Below are 23,555 nucleotides of genomic sequence, written 5' to 3'. Positions count from 1 at the left end.
AACTTCAGAATAATGATTTTGCGCAGAAGGATTTTGTACCTGTTATGTTAGATCAAAAGCCAGTATGAACTTAACACACCAGAAACTATACTTACATTGAAGGACTTGAAAATCAAACATCCATCGCTGCAAGGACAAAGGAAAGAAAAGAACATGAGTAATGAAAATTAGTGGTCATCCAACTATCATGTGTATCATTTCAGTTGTGGAACACATCCATGGGGGCGGGACTAGATAAGCTTTTGCTTCTCCCGCTTTCCCTTTCGGCCATGTGTATTGTATTATCTGAACTAAGATGAAGTGTGATGATGATGATTTAAATTGACATGCCCGAAATAAACAAATTGACTGATTGATAGTTGGTTATTGATCAGTAGATTTATTGATGTCCAGTCATTACCTTTGACAGTTTAAGAGACTTCTGGATATCTCGCCATGCGTCGTCATTGGTGTTAGAGTCCAGGAGTCTGTCCTCTCGGAACAGACAGTCCACTGTGAGGAGGACGTTTGCTTTGTTCACCAGCCTCTTGCTGTCAGCCACCACTTCGTTAGGATTAATGGTGTGATGCATCACCACCAGAATCACCGGTTTACCCACTGTAGCCGCTGAGATAACACAAATCAGTCAGAGACAAGAAAATATTAATGCATACTGTATGTCTGGTTGTTTATTTCACTTGCTGTTATCTATTCATGTCAGAATTATATCATATCAACCACTTTTAGCCAAAATAACGGTGTAGATTCTCTTTCAAAGACTGAGAATGTGTGGCACTGGGGGTCTGCACAGAAACACGTCACTAAGACCTGTTTCTTGTATTTTAACAACAAAATAAGAAACTTTAATCACTGATTAGTCTGTATACATTTGACCAGCCTGTGTAGAACTGGACAACCATTACCATGTCTATCCAGGGCCTCGCTGACGTCCGTTCCCACTCGTGAGGCGACAGGACAGAAAACCACACAGTAGTCGCACTCATCTACAATATACACCTCATTGTGGCCAGCTCTTCTTAACTTGTCAACATAGCTCTGATGAGCGTCATTAGTAGTTCCAGCCACATCCACATAGAAGTTCCTCCAGTGGGCTGGAGACAAATGAAGAAAGATATTTTAGTGCTCAATGATCTATAACATAACTGTGTATAACTGTGCTGCCTTAAACAGGTTAAATAAGTAAGTAAATCTTATACATGTAATCAAAACACTTTGTAGCAGCAGCAGACTAAATATGGGATCCAACAGTGAACCAAGGACTGTTGGACACCGCCCCATAACAAGTCCAAGATTTAATTTTACTTTCTGTTAAGGCCACCATTAAAGGTTCATGAGGCAAGAAATGCACATGCGTTTTAAGTTTTTTACTGCTAATGGGCGATGAAGCGTTCAAAACCAAAAAGAATGAGCCCACTCGCGTATCTCTCCGTTGCCTTGAACAGGCTGTGTGCTGCATAATGCGCTGCAATTCTGGGTCCGAATTTCCCGCGCTGTCCGCGGATGTGACGTCAAATGACGCTGCATGCGCGTCCTCGACAGCTTCGGCTTTCCACCGCTTGCCACCAGCGGTCGGCGGATGTCTTGCAGCCTGAACAGTCATGTGAGCAGCGAGTAGAGAAATAACGTCACTTTCTTACATTTTAATATTTTTTCATGCGAGAAAGTGACAGTTTAGAGTCCCAATCTGTTGTCAGTTTATCTAAATAACGTCTGTAAGTACTAGATTTGCTCCGACATTTTTCGGAGGAGTGCAGAGCCACACACGCAGCAGCAGCGGCTCGTCACAGAGGCTGCAGCCGGGGAGCTGAGCTCATCGGCCGGGCAGCAGCTGTCCTCCTCCCAGGGAAGAAAACCAGCCGAGTAACTTCCCCACAGGTTTTTAGAGGTTTTCTGCCGGCTGGTTGAATTGTTTTTAGGAGATATAAATGCTGGTCTCATTGATGAAATCTAACAGTGGCACAGTGGCAGTCGCATTAGTTCATTTGAATGAACCCAGCAAACATTTTTTGGTTGAAAAGACGTTTAAAAAACGTTTATGCCGACCGTTGAAAAGACGTTCAGAATTGGTTCAAAAGTGAAAGTTTTTTCAACGGCTATTTGTGGACGTCTATTCAACGTTCACGTATAAACCATATTTCACCAGGAAATGCCATATTTAAAATTTTCTCCTTATTTAATGTGCATACACAGTATATTGTTATGGTGGATCATAGCTGGTAAATTTTGTCTAAATTTCTCATTTGAAAGCACTATTGCAAAAGACGTTTAAATGTGGTCTAAATATGAACGTTCATTAAACGTCTACATATAGCCGGTGAAAAAACTTTCACTTTTCAACCAATTTTGAACTAGTTTTGAACATAGACGTTTTTTAAACGTCTATTAAACGTAAAAATGCTCACTGTAATAGTTGCTGACTATAGGATACCAATTCAACCACCAGCATATCTACTTTAGTTTACAGTAAGGACAAAGGCTACAATAAACTTGAATTTATTCAAATACTGAAAATCAACAGTGTTAAATACAGACACATTTATGAAATATGACACAGTACAACAATAACAATCAGACATGGGGGATTTTTCTAGAAAAAAAGTGGCAATATTTGGGGGGAAAAAGAGTCACAAAATATACAGAAAAAGTCTTCTTGAGCAAATAACACATTAAAGTCCTTCAAGTAATCTTACTTGAGACAGTAACAGTGTCAGGAAACACAAATTTAAATTGTTACACAATACAGTTAGGCTACTCATTTTCTATTTAAAATACTGTATTTTAAATATTTAACTATTCCATTACTCCCCAACCCTGCAAACAATTAAAAAAAATATTTTCTCTAAATAAAATTGTTTAGAACAAAGGTTGTGGAATGCAGGGCTGAATCCACCACCACCACTAGTCCTCCCTGCAGCCTGTTTCAGGTGGTCTGCCATGGTGCTGTTGACATTTGCCTGTGGGACTGGGATTCAACCTCATGACAGCATCTAAAATATTAGGGAAAGAGTATAGAAATTATGAGATGCAAGGATTTCACTGTGCAATCACTCAGTAATATAGACAAACTTTATTATTAGCAAAAATTACCTTTAATCACAGAGTACACCACAGTTTCCCTGTTTTCCCCCTTTACTTTTACTTGCATACAGTAGCCCATTTCAGTAGGGTGTGCCCTTTTCCCACTGGTCATACTTTCTTTATATGTTGTTGTAGTAGGACAAACAACAAAGTTTTAGGCCATTTTTTATCATCACAATCCCTCATTCACTCCCTCCCCTAGCTTGCAGCCCCCTCGCTTTCAGCTGTGTATTTTCGATGTAAAATTGCCTGAATATTAAATTTAGAAGGCTACACCGACAGTCCAATTGTGGAATTACATGCAATAGCGAACCAACATTATAAACACACGCCTTAAAGTAGTCGGGCAGAAAGTTTTGTCAAGGCCGCAGCATGAAAACGTTACAAGCTAGCATGCTAACCTGCTGCTAAGTTAGCATGCCCGAACGATCGCTTTCAGCTGTGTATTTTCGATGTAAAATGGCCTAAATATTAAATTTAGAAAGCTACACCGACAGTCCAATTGTGGAATTACATGCAATAGCGAACCAACATTAGAAACACACGCCTTAAAGTAGTCGGGCAGAAAGTTTTGTCAAGGCCGCAGCATGAAAACGTTACAAGCTAGCATGCTAACCTGTTGCTAAGTTAGCATGCCCGAACGAGCGGCCTCGTCCGCATCGTTAGCAGCGTAAAATGAAACAAATGGTGTCATAATTTCTTGTTGGAACATAGGAAATACTGTACAGTAGTACATGCACTTACCAAAAATGCCGTATTTGACGACTCAGGCAGCGTGAGTACGACCGACTCGTTCGCCGCACTCCTGCTCGTGCTCGCTCAGTGCAGCAGCCGGTTATGGTCAAGTTGACAAGTTGAGTCCTCAGCCTAAGTGTTTGCGCATGCGCGTTACAGCAGTACACGCCATCCTCTAATTTTACATAAATTCATTAAAATATCACCATTGCGATGTACTGGAAGCTTTCTATTAAAAGCACAAAGCTCATATATGTCCATATTTATGATATTTTATGAAACATTAAATGCGTTGAAATTATGTTTTGTTTAGACATAATTTCGCCTCCCTCATTTAGAGAAAAAACATCAATCTAATCAATACAATCTCTTTTGAGAGCTACAACGGAACTGATTATCAACCAAAATTAAACAAATATGTGTTTTGCGCCACGTTGATGTTGTAACCGCTTTTTAGACGGTTGAAAAGAGGTTGAAAAACGTTCAAACCTTATATCAACCTGGTTTCAACCGGAAATCAACGTTGAAATTACGGTTTGTGTTTGCTGGGAAAAGTGAAGCTTCAGGTGTGTGTGAGCAGCGCAGCCTTGGGGCTCTGTACGTACAAAAATCACCATATTTAGGCTACTTCAATAAATAAATAAATAAATAGTTTTACAATGAGCCGATTGATTCATCCATGGTCAGTTTATCCAAACAACACCTGTAAGGAAATTCTCCGTGTTCGGAGGAGCGCAGAGCCACTAGAGCAGCTGAGCGGCACCAGCGGCTCACAGAGGCGGCGGCGGCGGCCGGTGGCTGACCTGATGCCCGGGCGGTCAACCTCCCGGTGTCGCGGTAAATTGAGCACTAATGAGCGCGAAATGGCGCATTTACTGTTTATTAACAGCCAGGCGCAGTGTGTGTGTGTGTGTGTGTGTGTCGTGAGAGAGACAGCAGGTCGAGGGGCTGACTGGCAGGGGGGGCGACCGCCATTCCGAAGGACCGCCATTCCGACGGTCTGCCAGTCCGAAAATTCCCGAAGGTCCGTCATTTCGAACTTCCCGAGGGGCCGCCGTTCCGAATGTGTTTTATTTTGAAAATTGACCGGATTCTCTCGTGGTTTGACTTCCTGCCCGGCTTGACACGACGCGCCGCGGGGACAGCGCCCGACCGGCCCCTCCCCCTCCCCCTCCGCCTCCAAAGTTTCACCCAGGTGCAAGTCTGATGCATTACATCCATGGTCTGATGCAGCCGCGGCACTCCTGCTGAAAATAAATGTCCTTGCTCTGTGCTTTGGTTAGGTTTAGGCAATGTAGAAAGGAGTTGGTTAAGTTTAGTTGGTTAAGTTTAGTAAAAAGGTTAGGTAGAGGCCAATAAAATCGCAGTTAATATGTATCTCCCCCGGGAGTCGAACCCTGATCCACCGCGTCAAAAGCAGATGCTCTGACCACTACGCTACCACCGCAATAAGGCATGTTTACTCCGTGCCGTAAACGATTCAAGATTTTTTCAGGTTCGGAATGGCACCCTTTCTTTCAGGTTCGTAATGGCACCCTTTTCCCATAAATAATTAAGGGTCGGCATTCCGACAAATTAAAGTAAACGTTCGGAGTGGCGGCCCTTCGGAATGGCACCCTGGAACCGACTGGCAGAGATGAGAGATAGTGAAAAATGTTCTTTTTTTTCTGTGAGAGACTGCTGCGGCGGACCCAAACGAAACTGTGGCGGCTGTATATGCCGTTTCCAATTCAGCCACAGTGTCACTGTTACAGCAGCAGCTGCACTGCTGTGGAGAGTTGATGCGCGCTCCCGCACCAGCTTGGCTGATGGCTGCAGTAACTCTGACGGCCGCTACGGCCGTTGTATCGCTAGTGAGTTTTATTCCTCGATCTTGCCTCAAGCACCTTTAACTTTTTGCTGATTAATAATCTCTATTTAGCAGCTAGCTAGCTGCTAACCTAACCGACCTGTTTGTCACCTTCAGCTTCACAGTGCATTCTTACCAAAAGCCAATGTCTGTAGCTGGAAACAGCCTGCTGATCCAGTTAATGATTCATTATACACTAGCAGCCTCTTTCACAAACAAGTAACCAGTATAAAGATATTTGCCTTAACAGTTTTAAATAATTGCTGGTTTAGTTTACTATTGAACTTCAGTTACTGTAGGAGTTGATAATTGCATTCAGTTTCCTCACCTGGCATCAGTGCCTCATACATATCACTGAAAAAAAAGAAAGAGATGAACCTTTAGTCAACACCATTTAACAAAAGTGAATAAAGCTCAGCCAGTTCAGAAAATCAAAGTCTCATTTGCTTACAAACACTTTGAAATACCTGACAGGTTCACGAGTTCCCCACTGTCGCATGGTTAGAGATTCAGCAGTTCACAGCCTCACTGTTTACACTAGCTATAATATTTAAAACAGTTTACTTAGGAAATAGACTGATAATTTGCTGCTCTCTTGTATGTCAGCTCCACGACCGGTTGGCTCATAAGTAATGAGAGCTGTGTTGCTGCAGTTACTTTCATTTGTGCTGTTGCCGTAACCACTGAACAAAAAGAGTTGAACTGAGATGTGCTTTTGTGTCACGTTTTCATACTGTAGTGGCACACACACACACACACAAAGAGAGAAGTGGAAGGAAGGAGATTGAAATGTCTAAGCACAAGGGAAGTTGCAGCTAGCTGTTGGTTGAACCTGTATAAGCATTAAAGCAGAAGTAAGCAGAATATTTGTGTTAATATAAGTCTTAAATAGTTATATCTTCCGACAGCAAGCAAACTTTCCTTGTATCCTACAACCTTTATCCAATGAGGAGAGAGAACGGCATAAAGGGGCGGTCCTCTCTGTGTGTGCAGCCAAGGGATGCGCGTGAATGTGGTGATGTAGGGACGAGGGCGGGGACTGCTAACTCCATCGGCTGACAAGAAGTTGGCCAAAATGACCGGATCGCTTACTTCTGCTTTAACTAACTTGTTGTGTATTTCATATGGAAAGCCTTTTAGTCATAATCAAATAGATGAATAAATGCATAACTAAATAAATATGAATTAGTCCTGAATTAAATAAATAGGATGATATATAGATATAAATGAAATATAAATACATAGCCTAGATTAATTTATGCTTTTATTTTTAAAACTAAATTATTATTATTTTTTCAGGAGACTTTTATTTCCTAACGTCACATTTATTTCACTGCTCTTTTTATTTCATGCTGCAATATTCAAATGAAGTTGCAAGTTTTGGACACTTGTGACCCATATACAACACCAGCTGCTGTACACGAGCCGTTTAAAATGACCAGTTCCCTGCTGAAGCTCGAGTTGGGCGATGTTTACATTTACCTGGTGGAGAATCCATCATCCTCCACTGCTTGCAACCAATATTTCTTATGTCCCAACTAGTTTCTGGTTAGAAGAAGCCCCATTTTGTAGTTTTTCGATCTTAAAATTATGTTTTTAAACTCATTGAAGTGGTAGAAATGTACCTGTAACTTCCCTGTGCGGGAACACCGTCCTGGTAGGCTACTGCCACTCTGCTGAGCTCCACAGTCCAAGCTTCAGCCCACCCTGCTCCTCTCACCCACGAACAGCGCCCTGTGCTGGGCTGCACGGCCGACCCCTGACAGGGGGACAGCTCTCCATTCCGACACCCCTCCACTTCGACACCCCGCTGTTCCGACACCCTCCCCCCCGCAGCTGTCCAATGTCCAAGGTGCTGAACCGCGTGACGTTGTTTACATTCTGCTTTGTGGCTTGTCTGTGAAACGTGCGCTTCTCAGAGACTGGGCAGATCTGTCCCACTTGCTTTCTCCCCGACTCTGTTGTTGGAGATCTCCCACACAGTAAAAGAAATACACTTTTTTCTCCCCCCCTGCTCCGCTCCAGCGCGGCTGAACCCGGCTTGAGCTCACACGGACGCGAGGCTGCTGCAGCCGCCGCTCGTGCTGACAGCTGACTGAGGGAGATGCTTTGGTTGGGCTTAGGCAATGAAGAAAGGAGTTGGTTAAGTTTAGTAAAAAGACCAGGTAGAGGCTAGACAGGCTAGAAGCAGAATGAACATTATATGTCATTAATATGAAGTATTTGCTTGTTTTGCAGTAATTATGCACATGATCCGTTTCGACCCCAAAAAGGAAAAAAGGATCAATGCGCACTGCGCACTGGGGGTTTCCCCCAATAGCCTTTTCGGAGTAGCGGGGTCTTTAGAAAAAAATAGAAAACCCCGCTATTACGATGAATGGAAGTCTATTGTCGGAAAGGCGGGGCTTCGGAAAGGCGGGGTGTAACCCCCTGACAGCTACTGGCGACCACGCCGGCGGCGGACACCTGCAACGGGACCGGTAATGGCAAATTCACGTGCTTCTCTGGAAAAGAGCAGAGCAGACAGTTGCTCTTCTCAACCAGAGTATCAGTACCAACACAAATGCAGCTGTGCTTTTCATATTGTTTAGCGTATTTTCCATTAGTTCATAACTTTTTCAACATGACAGGCTTTGTCATAGCGTGCAGTGTTGTGCAGAGTGAGAGTAGTGTGGCGCTGACTGTCTGTAGATTGGAGGAATAAGCGCAGGCTGCTACTCACTCACAGAAACATATTGGCTGCAGTAACATGTGAACTGCGGCTTGATTTGTGAATTTGTGACAAATCTGCGGACGGAAGTGCAGCACAGCTGTTGTTCGGTACGGTAACCAGTTAAATCAGACACCAGTTGGGCCACAACACCGGTATTTTGAAGCAGCAGGGTCACGTCACATGAAAACTATCAATAGGCCATCGTGTGACGTTTTACTCTGAAAGGGTCCTCATTTGAATATTTGATGTTTTACTCTGAAAGGGCCCTCATTTGAATATTGCAGCATGAAATAAAAAGAGCAGTGAAATAAATGTGACATTAGGAAATAAAAGTCCAGAGAAATAAACAAATGTGACGTTATGAAATAAAAGTCCCCGGAAATAAATATGACATTAGGAAATAAAAGTACCAGGAAATAAATAAATGAGGTGTTAGGAAATAAAATTCTCCTGAAAAAATAAAAATGTTGTTTTAAAAATAAAAGCATATGTATTTATATTTCATTTATATCTATTTATCATCCTATTTATTTAATGCAGAACTCATTTCATGGCTATATTTATTTATTTATACATTTATTAATTTATTTGATTATGACTAAAACAGCTTTCCATACCACCAAACCCCATCATAGTTTTGAATTTAAGTTTTATTTTCAAGATTAAACTAAATGACGTGTTCTCTGCCTATTGATTGCTCAGCACACAAATTATAGCTACACAAAAACAGCAATGTCCATGGTATTGACACTCCACCCCTGAACCAGCTAAGCACTGATGCTCATATAATACCCACACAATGATTAGACTTCATGTTTTCTAGTAGAAGCCAACTCCATGCTTTGTTTCATATTTGGTCTACAAAGCTTAGTTTAGCTAATTCTTGCCAATTTACAAATTCTCAAATGGAAAAAACAAAAACATGATACAGTTTCTTTGACTGACCCGTTTATTTGTTTTTGGTGAACCATCTTTATATTTGAAGCAGCACAAAGAGGCAACAGTTTTTTATTTTCAGAGATATATTCATTTAAAACAGCATCATCACAGGCTAGCTCACTGAACACATGTTACATGTACACAACAGAAAAGCTGTATAACTGAAGCATGTGACTGTCTGGTCACTGTCCTGACTTTACATCCTCATTAAACAATAGATTTAAATTTTTTCAAAGGATATCTCAAAACAATACTCATACACCTATTTGTACATTTTTGTTTGGACAATTGGTTGTTGTTCAAACAGTTTAATTGATACAAGACTCAGTATTAATTTTCTGGTTCTACTTAAAATTATCAAAGTTAAACTGAAGTACGGTACACATGGTCATCTAAGTGTAAGGTCTGTATCTGGAGATCTGCTCCTCCTCCAGGGTTATACGTGACCATCTTCATCCCAAAAACATCTATATCAGCCCTCACTATACTGTTGTAAGGAGTAAGCACATGAACAGTGTTTTGATTCCCTGAGAATAAATATGATCATGTGACTCTGATTGCTTTTGATTTAGTCTTGACAGTGACAGCTGCATATGTATTTAATCAAATTTTACAAGTATAAACACAAAGATAATCAAGATGATGGCGAATCAAAATGTTGACGAATATCAACCCAAAAACCGTGCAAATTTTCCAGCACTGAAAAAAAAGGAAAAGAACAACAGACCAATTAACCATCTGGCATCATTTACAAGTTGAGCAATCCTTAAACTACTTATCTTAACTTACTTGTATACTATAATTATAATTATCTTATACAAATGAGATTCCAGAAAAATCAAAGTTTCATAGTTTTGACCATTAGACATCAATTCTGGACAATTATGAGTAACAAGAGACAGAAAATATGCAGACAACAAGAACATTGCATTGCATTTTCCATTCTGCCCTAGCTGGGGCCTGAATCCACAACCACTGACACCAAGAACCAGCTCTTGGGGCGGTGTTTAGCTAAGTTGGTAGAGCACCCACCCCATGTGTTGAGGCTATAGTCCTCACTGCAGGCGACCCCGTGTCATGCCCCCCTCTCTCTGCCTCCCATTTCCTGTCTCTCTCAACTACCCTGTCGATTAAAGGGAAAAAAGTCCCCAAAAATATATTTAAAAAAAAATAGGAAAAGAAAAAAGAACCAGCTCTTAAAGAGCATTTTCAGTCATAATTAATGTTTGTCTCATACATTACGTCACCATGATCAGTTCATCTCATGCCATCTATACACCAAACTGCAGCGTGTGGACGTTTATATCCAGTTTTGTTCAAGAATTGATCATTTTGTCTATGTTAACGTATATGCACCGGGCATATATTAAAATTCTTCTGTGGTTGCAAGTTTCATTCTTTTGCCATTCATTTTAATTTTAAAATAAGTTTTAAAAAGATAAGTTAACCAAACTCTGATTTAATGCAACTTCCGTGTTGTTCATATCCGGGTCTGTTAGCCTCTCAGCTAACGGAGGTTAACGAAGGCAAAGCAGAGCCTCTGTTAGCTGAGAGCGGCTCGAGCGGCTTGAGAGCATGGATGCCTCCGTTAGCTGAGAGGCTAACGGACCCGGATATGAGCAACGCGGAAGCTGCATTAAATCAGAGTTTGGTTAAATGATCTTTGTCATGTTGACACCGAGTGGCCTGCACTGCCTCTTCAACCCCAGTACCAAGGAGAAAGCAACAATAGACCGAGGCTACCACAAAAACAAATTGCAAATTGCCCCAAGACACAGGGATTCTACTAGAGAACAGATTTGCTCCACTCTCACATGACTCTGACTCCCCAAAAGAAGGCTCACCTCCCAGCACCAGAGAAAGGTATGAGGCTAAATCTAATGCTAAAATGCTACCGAAAGAACTAACCACTGGGCCTATACTGTATGTAAATATATATATATATATATATATATATATATATATATATATATATATATATATATATATATATATATATATATATATATGTTTTCCCCAATACCCTTTTTGGAATAGCGGGGTCTTTAGAAAAAATAGGAAACCCCGCTATTACGATTAATGGAAGTCTATTTTTGGAAAGGCGGGGTGTAACCTTGTTCAGTGAACATACTACACAGTGAATGGGACCCGCAGGACTGAGTCATGAGGTGAATTATGATCGGCTGGGAGTCAGACTACCGTAATCACCGTGGACTTCAGACTTCAGACAACTTCATTTATCCCCAAGGGGCAATTCAGTTTAGCAGACTCAGTTTTGTTAAAAGACAGATAAAAAGGGGAAAAGGGAGACAAACAAATCCATGTCGGGCAATCAGTCTGTAGCACAGACTCTCACAGCACATCAATAAATAGTTAACAGTGATACGTGGCACAATAAATAACAACAGTAATCAACATATATCATATATATATATACATATAAAGTGCTTCTTGTTTCAAGATTTAACAACCTGATGGCAGGGGGAATGAATAATTTTGCCCTATGATTGGTCCTGACAAGTGGTGCGACAAAATGGCGGCCTGATGGCATTAAAATGAAGTCGGAAGTCAGGATGTGGTCAGGTTGGGAAACTATTCCCCGTGCTCTTTTAATCACCTGTCTCTCCCACAGAGAACACAGATGGAGTCAGAGATGGAGTCAGAGGTCCCGATTTGGTGAACAGATATTTGGGCAAATGTTTTTACCTCTTTCGCGACCTCAATTAATTGCTCATCATATCTCGCTGAGACCGTATGTTTTTAGCTGTTTACCTTTTTTCCAACGTCGAACCAAACTCTGTACAAAGCCTAGAAACAAACGGTTTTCGCGTGATTGAAGAGTGAATTTCCCACGTGCTCCTTGAAAAAAACTTTTCTTCACCGCTTCGCAGAGGTGGCAAGTAACGAAGTACAAATACTTCGTTACTGTACTTAAGTAGACGTACGCGTCTACGCGTGCGTGCGCGTGTCACGTGTGGTGCGAGAGAGCCGGCAGGTGGACTGACTGGCAGAGATGAGAGGTGATGAAACGCTGTTTAAAAATTATATTATTTTGTGAGAGTCTGTGGCGGCCCAAACGTTGGGAAACACTGCCTCTGGTCAGTTCAATCTTGATTATGTCTGAACTTTTTTTGTTTAACAAAATTATCAAATGATGTAGGTTTCATTAACGGCAAAAATTCATTTTTACTTTTTACTTTTACTTTGAAAGGGGGTCATCCCTATGTTCCCACAGCCCAATGTTCCCTCAGCCCTATGTTCCCTCATTTCTAACTTTTGTCGTCACTGAAAATTAGGCCCTATGTTCCCTCAGCCCTATGTTCCCTCATTTCTAACTTTTGTTGTCACTGAAAATTAGGCCCTATTCCCACAGCCCTTTGGTCCCACCATTGGTTGGGTTTAGGCAATGAAGAAAGGAGTTGGTTAAAGCAGATATCAGCTTCACGGCCGTTTCGGCTAATGCTGCGTTCAAGGCAGGCTTTTGAAACCGTAAGTTACAGCTTCAAGTCACAACTACGACTTGGTAGCGTTCCAGGTAACCCGTAGCTCGTGTTTTTACCATCCTGTTGTCTGTGAAAGTTCCCTATAACGGCCACTCGTAACTTCCGACCCGTGAACTCGTACCAGATCGAACTGGTATGACTTCACAGGAAGGAAAAACACAAAGTACGAGTTTCTTTGAACGCACCATGAGTTAGCAGCCCCCGCCCTTGTCAGGCATCAATTGGTCCTCGTGCTACGTCACCACATTCACGCGCATCCCTTGGCTGCACACACAGCCCTTCATGCCGTTCTCTCTCCTCATTGGATAACACTTGTATCCCACAAGGACATTTTTCTCCTCGGGTTACAGCAGAGCAGAGTGACGGAGAGACTCGTGTTTAGGCTGAAATACTTCATGTAAGTGATTGCTGACGGAAAATAGGACTATTTAGGACTTATATTAACAAAAACATTCCACTGATATCTGCTTTAAGTTTAGTAAAAAGACCAGGTAGAGGCTAGACAGGCCAGATAGACAGAGTCCAGATAGGTAGAGAGAGTCCAGAGGGAACATAGGGCTGAGGGAACATAGGGCTGAGGGAACATAGGCACGCTCCCCTTTGAAAGTACATTTCAGAGCCTGTACTTTCTTACTTTTACTTAAAGCAGAAGTAAGTGATATATTTGTGTTAATATAAGTCTTAAATAGTTATATCTTCCGACAGCAATCACTTATATAGAGTGTTTGGACCGAAACACGGGTCTCTCAGTCCCTCTGCTCTGCTCTGAGCCGAAGAGAAAACATTTATCGTATCCTACAGTTTTTATCCAATGAGGAGAGAGAACGGCATAAAGGGCTGTGTGTGCAGCCAAGGAACGCCGTGAATGTGGTGACGTAGCGACGAGGACTGTTATGGTGCGTTCAAGGAAACTCGTATTTTTCCGACCGTGAAGTCGTACCAGTTCGATCTGGTACGACTTCACGGGTCGGAAGTTACGAGTGGCCGTTATAGTGACTTTCACCGGTAAAACAGGTCGGAAAAACACGAGTGGGTTGCCTGGAACGCTACAAAGTCGTAAGTTGTGACTTGAAGCTGTAATTTACGATTTCAAAAGCCTGCCTGGAACGCAGCATTAGTGAAAACGACCGGACCACTTACTTCTGCTTTAAGTAAAGGAGTTGAATCAGTACTTCTACTTTTACCAGAGTATTTTTTTACACATGTATCTGTACTTCTACTTAAGTACAGAATATGAGTACTTTTGCCACCTCTGCCGCTTCGTTTGTGACCACGAAGGAGAAGAAGAGAGCCCAGTTTTTCCAAAAATGGTGCTCCCGCTCTAGTTTCAGAGAAAAACCCACTTTTGTGTTTTATGGCCATCCACACATTTTACTGGTACCCTGCAGTGTGACATGTCTCCCACATGATTTCTACGGGTAAATAAGTATTTGTATATCTAAGTCCATTGGGGGGAGCTAACGTCGGTCAGATGTAACCTGACCCTTTCATCCAATCCCATGCCATCACGAGCGGCGTTGCCCATCGGTTGCTGGGGGGAGGTGCTGCTATCTGAATCTCATCTCTTTTCTGAGCCGTGTTATCAATGACTGTGACTTTCTCGCTAAATCTGGCGACTTTCCAACCCCTCTTGGCGACTTTTTGTCAAAAGCGACTTGCAACAAATTTAGCGATTTTTTTTTCTGGTGTAGTTACAAACGTTTCTGGTTTGTAGACTCCGATGTGAAAGCACATATCACTGCTGTCTTCAACAAGCAGCAGTGTTGTGCCTAAACGCATTCAATGAACAATCGTTCATGAACTCGTTCATATTTTGGGCGAACGTAAACTGAACTTACTGTATTTCCGCTTGATGAACGTTATTGTGAACGCGTTCATTCTGGCGTTTGTGAACGGCGCTTTCTCAAAGTATGACTTTGTTCAGACTGCACTTTGCTAGGCTTTCTTTACTGCTTGCTTCACAGCAAAATTGGGTTTTAACTACAAAGCTGGTGATGCTGTTTGGCCTCAAGCTTCAGGCTGCAACTGCATCTCATCACCAGAAAACAAAGGGTTTGGTTGGTTTGGAATAATGTTTTTGTGCAGCATTTTGTACCTGTTACATGTTAGATCAAAAGCCTGTATGAACTTAACATACTAGCAACTATACTTACATTGAGTGGCTAGAAATAAACACAATTCCATCAATCCCTGCAAGAAAAGAAAAGAACATGAGTAATGAAAATGGTCATCAAACTATATCATGTGTATCATTTCAGTTGTGGAACACATTCATAGTTGGTTATTGACAGTATCAGTAGATTTACTGATGTCTAATACATGAGTAAATCCAGTCATTACCTTTGACAGTTTAAGAGACTCTGTGATATTTTGCCATGCGAGGTCATTGGTGTTAGAGTCCAGGAGTTTGCCCTCATGGAACAGACAGTCCACTGTGAGGAGGACGTTTTCTTTGTTCACCAGCCTCTTGCTGTCAGCTACAACATGGTCAGGATTAAAGGTGTGATGCATCACCACCAGAATCACCGGTTTACCCACTGTAGCCGCTGAGATAACACAACAAATCAGTCAGAAACAACACTTGGGCCCAATTCCAGTCCAGCCCCTTACGGACTCACTGACTTAGAGGTGCGTTCATGGGAAGTCTGTGAGTGTATCAGGACTGTCAAATACAGGGGATGCTGTCAGAACACTGTGCTGTGTTTTTGTTTTTGCTTGGGTTCAGGGCTTGAGTTTTAGGGAGCAGATTGTAATTGGGCCTTGCAATACTCTTTTCACATCAACTTGTCAAAATTATATGAAATCAACCGCTCTTAGCAAGAGTAACAGTAAAACTTAAAGGGATATTCCAGCGTAAATTTAACCCATGGTCTATCACAGCATGAGACCGAGTAGAAGTAGGATTTTAATTTTCAGGGCCATTGAGTACTCTCTTTCATGAGTTTTTTTTCACAGGTAACCCGGTAAGATTTCTGACCAATTAGAGAAGAGTTTGTTATCGCATGGCATATGTTTACAACTTTGGACCACTTAAAACTGTTACCGTGGGAACAGAAACGGCCCAAAGAAAAGAATTTAGCAGTTCAGTTGCTGAATCCGAACAAAGCAAACAAACCACAGGTGTGATAAGCCCTTTCTTTAATCACTGATTAGTCTGTATACATTTGACCAGCCTGTGTGGAACTGGACAACCATTACCATCTCTATCCAGGGCCTCGCTGACGTCCGTTCCCACTCGTGAGGCGACAGGACAGAAAACCACACAGTAGTCGCACTCCTCAAGAGAAGACTGAGTGTGGCCACCTCTTCTTAACTTGTTAACATAGCTCCGATGAGCTTCATTAGTATTTCCAGCCAAATCCACGTAGAATTTCCTCCAGTGGGCTGGAGACAAATGAAGAAAGATATTTTAGTGCTCAATGATCTGTAACATAACTGCTACCTTAACCAGGTAACCAAGTAAATCTCATACTTAATAAAAACACTTTAAGTAACTGTCATAGCAGTGACGGCTGGTATCAATGGGGTAGCAGTTCTAAGCCCTCCCTGTATTAGACAACAAAAGATGAGAAAAATATTCTCTAAATAACATACAAAAGATTGTTATAAGTCTTAGTGAAACCTGAAGTGGCAACAGTATCAAATAGTTCCAAGAAAAACACAGGATATCTCTAAATGGGCTAATTTTAATCAGCCCGAGCTCACTGATCTGCTTATTCATTTTCCGACTGTGGATGATTGACAGGTGCCATGTCCCGCCCTCGCCAGTTACCAACTGTTTGGGCTAACTTCATTCAGCCCACAGGCCGATCAGTTCTGACCAATCAGCAGCGGGCTGACGCAGGGTCAGTGATTGACAGGCGTCATGTCACACCCCCTTGGTTTACTCGTCATTTGGGCTGATTTCATTTAGCCCAACACCGCTGTTTTCAGACAAATGACAGGAACCAGAGGAAAAGTTGTGTTGTTGTGCATCACAGGTAGCATTCGCCTACTTTACTGCTCTAAACTGTCTTTAGAACCATCCAGACTTAAATGACAAGGCGATAAACATGTTTGCATCCCAGAAAGGCTGTCAATATGAGCTATAAACATATCGTCTTTTAAAAAATTATTTTTTAGCAATATCGTTGTGCGTGTGCGAGAGAGAGAGGGAGAGACTGTGTGTGTGTGTCTCTTTTATATAGGCTACAGTCTATGGGCCGGATTTACTAAAGGTTTGCGTGTATTAAAACGTGTGCAAACGTGATTGCACGCGCAAACACATGTGGAACCTGATCTACTAACCGGACGCACCGAGGATTGCGTCCCTCACACGGGCAGAATAGCACGGGCAGAATAGCACGTGCGATCCATTTAGCGTGTGTATATGTAAATATGGGCGTTTCTGCCAGAACGTGCAGAATACTGGGAGGAGTAGATGCAAATAGATTTATTTAGCGCGTGCAATGTGATTTACCAAACCAGGAAGAGATTGCGGTGGCTGTTTTTGCGTCTTTATTCACCACGTCTGAAAACCATGTACTAACTGATACAACTTTGCCAAAACGTATGCGTTTATTGATTTGATACCTGTCAGAGCCCCGTTATCTTACATCTCTGCATTTCCTCACGTCTGGGTAATTCTCTTAACAGTTTTTCAGCCGTGTTAAAAGTCATTTACGCGCCGTTACGCACGGGGCACGTCTGTCCTGCAGTGCGCTCCTCTCCTCTCCTCTCACCTGGCTGCTCAGCTCCGTCTCTCAGTCCCGGTCCCAGACTGAGACACGTCACCGCTGCCTTCACCCGTCTTTGATCCCTCTGGTCAGTGGTCAGAGCGTTTAGATCCGTGTGTCCCACCTGAGCTCTCTATTAATCCACTGGATCATGGGCGGCACACACACACGTTATAGGTGTGTGATTGTCGCTGCAGCTGCTGCCTGTTCGTCAGTATATGACGAAGTTGGGCCCTGTAGCGATTTGTGTTTATTTATCTAAACAGAGCGCGAGAGAGATGAACATGCTGTCATTATGCATCGGATCAAATGTCATTCTGTCCCTTCGTCCATCCAGCTCTCTGTCCACTCTCTCCATGGCGGAAACGATTACCACGCGCAAAACCCTCATTTACATATTGCGGTTTGCACGTGTTTTCATTTAGCGGGTTACTCTTAGTAGATCACCTGTTTTGCATGCACTAACCAAACTCGCAATATTATAGCGGGTGCAAACAATATAGCGCCCGCTATCTGGGATCTTAGTAAATCCGGCCCTATGTGTGTGTGTGTGAGAGTTTTTTTTTTTGGAATAGACCCTTCTACTTAAAGCAGAAGTAAGCGGAATGTTTGTGTTAATATAAGTCTTAAATAGTTATATCTTCCGACAGCAATCACTTATATAGAGTGTTTGGTCCGAAACACGGGTCTGTCAGTCCCTCTGCTCTGCTCTGAGCCAATGAGGAGAGAGAACAGCATAAAGGGGCGGTCCTCTCTGTGTGTGCAGCCAAGGGATGCGCGTGAATGTGGTGACGTAGGAACGAGGGCGGGGACTGCTAACTCCATCGGCTGACAAGAAGTTAGCCACAACGACCGGATCAGTTACTTCTGCTTTAATGGAGTGTAGGCCTAGTTGCTATACTTTGGGATGTAACTTTTAGCTACTGCTGTCTTAACTATTTAATGGGTATAATAGAATGTCTCTGGTATAATTTATTTATTAGCCCACCCAACTAATTTCACCACCAGCCGCCACTGTGTCATAGTATATATAATAACTTTGTAGCAGCAGCAGACTAAATGTGGGATCCGACACTGAACCAAGGACTGTTGGACACCGCCCCATAACAAGTCCAAGATTTACTTTTACTTTCTGTCAAGGCCTCCATTAACTCTTAGCTGATTACTATTCTCTATTCAGCAGCTGGTTGCTAACCTAACCGACCTGTTTGGCACCGTCAGCTTCACAGTGCATTCTTACCAAAAGCAGATGTCTGTAGCTGGAAACAGCCTGCTGATCCAGTTAATGATTCATTATTAGCAGCCTCTTTCACAAACAAGTAGTAATAATAATAAAAAACTTTATTTATAGAGCACTTTTCATACATTAAAAATGTACATGTTTAACTCATTGAGTGCCAGCCCTTTTATAAAATGGTCAGTGCCATGTGCCAGCGTTCTGGGGCATTTTGAGTAATATGTCAAGACCCAGAGAATATTTTGTACTATGACTCTGAAAACACCAAACAGCTCAAAGGAAAGAGGAGACTCTCTATATAACTAGGGAAAAAACCATTTGTTTGTACCTTGTTCCATTCTTGATATATCTTAAGTTGAATAGAGCCTGGTTGCACCAAAAAGACCACTTTTTTTCTAGAAAGCTGAGAAAAATGCATTTTTGTGAAAGAGAGTCTCAAGAAAAATAGTGATTCATCCGTTTTAATTTTGGCTTCAAAAACATGTAAGACGTCTGAAAATTTCATTTCACATGTTTTTTCATTGACCCCCCCCCCCCCCCCCCCCCCAAAAAAACAAAAAACAAAACAACAACAACAACTAAAATACAACAAGTACGAGCGGTTGCTGCCCCCTCAGCCTCTCCTACGCCCCCCTCCCCTCTCCTCCCCTCCTTCTCCTCCTGCTGCATCCCCTCGTCTCTGAAGGAGGGAGGGAGACGTCGTGGCGTCTTCAGCCTCTGTGCTGGACGCGGCAGCGACGCACCGCGCTGATCTCTCGGTTCGTCGTCACGTCGGTCACTGACTCCGCGATCCGCCTCCGCTTTCGCTTCAGCATTTCGGTGCTGATCATCTAGATGAGTTTACCTTTCCTGCGTCCTCCGATCACTTCATGCTGGAGCTATGCTAATAGCATCCGTGGCTAAGCTTTCCTCCACCTCCACGTTACACTTGTTCCAGGCTCTGCCCGTCGTTTTCTCTAGAAATAGAAACTTTTTCCAACTTTGTTATCTCTGTACCGATCGCGCTCGTCTTCTCCTTCTTCTTCACTTCTTGCTCTGATCTACAGTCTCATTCGTTCTACACATCCCAGAAGCCCCAAAATTAATCAGAGTGGGTCTCATTCATGAAACGTGAGTAAATCTGTGTGTAGATTTGCACATAAAAGCTCACTCTACTAAAACTCTACTCCGGATTCATGAACGGTGCGGGAAACTCAGATTTGATCGTAAACACGTGTGTAACTTCATGAATGCCAACCCATCGTAACCTAACAACACGCCCCTGGTGATCAGCAATTAGCATAGATCTCCATACATGAATAGCCATATAAGGAGATCCTGACCACCATATTAGGAGGTAGGTGCATCCTGCTCACCTGCGGCCATGACGCAAACGAGGAAAGAGGGAGAGAGAGAGAAAAAAGAGATATCACAGATCGAAGTCATTTTGGGTGAAGTGGAGTCCAGAATTTTTTTTAAATTCTCTTCTGTTGGTAGTGATGTGACTGGGACAGGTCAAAGGCGTGGAGGGAAGAAAGAGATTTAGTGAATTAAGTGGGCCTATCCTTGGTTGATTAAAGAACTGTTTAAGAAGTAAAGCCAGAATAGTTCGATATGAAACATGAAAAAAAAAAAAAAATACACACAACTCCAGAGCTACAGCAGCGACGGGAGGAGGAGGCTCTAAACAGCCTCAGCTGTAGAGGAGCATGGTTGTATCAACACATGAAGTTATATAGGCAGGTTATATTGTTACAGAAGCACCAGCCGTCTGTCACAGCTCCATCCAAACCGGTGCTGAATGCGCTACTGCGCAGGGTGAAGTGTGCGTCCACCAAGCGTGTACTGTAGCAACACAAATAAGTTTTTTCCGGTTATATATCAGATTATTATCATCATTAGATGGAGCCTTGACGTGTTTGTGCGTGTCTGATCCCTAAAACGTCTCTCTCGCCAAATATTTCTAATTGTTTGTCATGTTTAAATTACGGGTTTCAAAGGTGTCGGCGTATTTTGAACATGAGAGAGAGTAATACGGATTAAAATTGTAATTTTCAACAGTGACAAGCAGTATTTATTTGCATTCCTACATTTACACAAGCGCTACACACAGTCCGGAGCAGGTGTAGATTTTGTGAGTAGCTACGAAAAAATCAGCACTACTAAAAGATTGATGAATGCGTAAATCCACGTAAATTTGCGCTGCTCAGGGTTTACACAAAAATCCGTGCTGCTCACGTTTCATGAATGAGACCCAGTGTGCGCAACAGGGTCCCCATTTACCAGCCGCGGAAAACTGCATTTGACGTCTATGGACGTCAATGGCACTCAAGCGTTTGATTTTGATTGACGTCCATAGACGTCAATGGCACTCAATGAGTTAAAAGCCAAAATAATAAAATAAAGTAAAAAGAAAAAAAGAAAAGAAAATACAATAAAATACTACTAATAAAAGTACAGTACAATGGTTTCCTCACCTGGCATTGGTTTGTCTTCCTTATCCCTGAAAAAAGAGATGAACCTTTAGTTACCATTTAACAAAACTGGATAAAGCTCACCCAGGTCACAAGATCAAGCTTTCAGCTGTCATACCCAACAAGTGCATCTTCCGTCTCACTCATGGTTAGAGATTCAGCAGTCCACAGCCTCACTGTTCACACGCACTATCAATAAAACAGCTTACTTAGGAAATAGACTGATAATTTGCTGTTCTTTCTTGTATGTCAGCTCCACGACCGGTTGGCTCATAAGTAATGAGAGCTGTGTTGCTGCAGTTTCTTTCAGTTGTGCTGTTGCCGTAACCACTGAACAGGAAGTGTTGAGCTTGTGTGTCACATTTTCATATTGTAAGCTAGAAGTGGAAGGGAGGAGATTGAAATCTCTAAACACAAGGGAAGAACAGGTGCAGCTAGCATTAACTGACTAAATGTGCAGTTAATTTGTCAGTGCAATGGATAGAGAAGATAGCTTTTCATCAGCTATTTTACTACATTACCATAGTATAAGGCAGTAAAGTACAGCTGCACTGGATCAAATATCAAGTAATCTTCAAACTTCTCACCCTCACCTACAAATCCCTGCATGCACTGGCCCCTGCGGTCTGCCAACCTGGGTCTCCTCACCGTCCCCCGCACAAGCAGACGCACCTTTGGGAGCAGAGCCTCCATTAGGACTTTTGCTCACATGTCTGGGTAAAGTTTGAAAACCTTTTTTTTTTTTGTTAGAAGAAACCTATAGAAGGAATTTTAGGGGTGTTGTCATCTTGATTTTTTTTTGCTGGTGACCACTAGAGGTGCTACAATATTGAAATTCTCAATTCAGGCATATGGTCAGTTTTGGTCACAAGTATGGCCAACCGGTACAATTTCTATGCATAATTGTCAAGATTAAAGATTGTACATCTAAGGAAATAGATAAAACAACAATAAAAAAGCCTTTTTGAATCATATTGTAATATTTTAGACAATATTGGATACTAAATACTACTTTTTTATAGACGTTTTTGGCATAGAATGTCATAGAAAATGTGTTTATGTGTTTATTCACACTTAACAATAACATCTAAATCTACAATGAGCTCACAGTATCTTTCCCAAACCGTTTTCAATGAGTAGGCTATATTTCACCCCTGGCAAATCCTGCTCGAAGCTTATCTACAAATTAAGCATTTTTCCCAATTAATCTGTCTTTTATTTGAAAAAGCACCAACTGGTTCCACATTGAGTCAGCTGAAAATGTGGCACTCTTTGTGTTTTTTGGAAAAACAAAGAGTTGCTCCTACTTGTTTCATGTTGTATTGGCTGTAAAGTGGATACAATTTCGTCTTGTGTTCATTTAAGACAAACTGTTTCATCCATCTTTCTCATCTTTTACCAAAGTGAAATACGATGCTAGTCTATAACTCAAAAAATATGACTAGCTATTAGGGGTTTCACCGAATAGTCGAATATTCGAATATTCGACTATCAAAACCACTATTCGACGCTGTGAGTCATAGTCGAGTATTCGCCTTTTCCTTTTTTTTCTTTTTTCAAAAGCCCGGTGCTGTAATAAAGCCGTGGGACAGCGTCTACATTAATGCTCTCATGGATGTAGAATGCTCTACAGCAGATATGCAGCAGGGGGCGCTGTGGGCGTGTGTGAGACTAGTGTAGTGCTTGTGGTTCCCAGAATGCATTGCGGCCGGTGAAGCCAAAGCGGCTAAAAGCTGCTAAATCAAAGCAGCTAAAAGTTACCGTGGTAGCACTGTGTCGCTTGATTAAGTTTTAATATTTTTTTCGTGAGAGGAAGTAACCGCTTCGATCCTTAATGTGCGGTCAGTTTATCCAAATGACGCCTGTTTGGACATTTGCTCCGACTTTTTTCGGATCAGTGAAGCTCCGCCTGTGTGAGCAGCCACCCGGGAGCAGCCAGTCACCTTCCCCAGGCTGCAGAGCTGGTCGGCCGCCTGACGTCCTCGTCATCCCCGGAGAGAAAACGACCGCTAATTAACGTACCCGCCGGCTCGTTAAATTATTTTTTAGGAGATTCTCATTGATGAAATCTAACAACTGTATCAGCAACATTAGTTTGAATGAAAAGTGAAGCTTCAAGGTGTGTAACGTTATTGGACAGAACAGCTGCGCTGTTACCCGGGGCTCTGTATGTACTGTAAATCACCACATTTACATCAATAAATAAATGTTTTACAATCAGTCAACATGACATTTTATTTCTAAATTCTATAGCATGCATGTAACAACGACCGAAGGTGGATATATGGCTATTTAGAGCGGAGGAGTGTCCGACGCAGCTCTGCTTATGACCG

At 42.2% G+C, this 23,555-nt stretch overlaps 1 long non-coding RNA gene across 1 annotated transcript in view; it reads right to left on the bottom strand.

Moving 5' to 3' along the window:
• Positions 1 to 926: 926 nt before the first annotated feature.
• The window catches only part of LOC311007669, a 44,092-nt gene continuing 21,463 nt past the window's right edge, over positions 927 to 23,555 (bottom strand). Inside the window, exon 3 of the long non-coding RNA XR_014596435.1 lies at positions 927 to 1,091. This is a non-coding gene — a long non-coding RNA (uncharacterized lncRNA). The remainder of the gene's footprint in view (positions 1,092 to 23,555) is intronic.

This window comes from Trachurus trachurus, assembly GCF_905171665.1.
Source record: "Trachurus trachurus genome assembly, chromosome: 24".
Lineage (NCBI taxonomy): Eukaryota > Metazoa > Chordata > Actinopteri > Carangiformes > Carangidae > Trachurus > Trachurus trachurus.
This window is presented reverse-complemented; position numbering and strand designations above follow the sequence as displayed.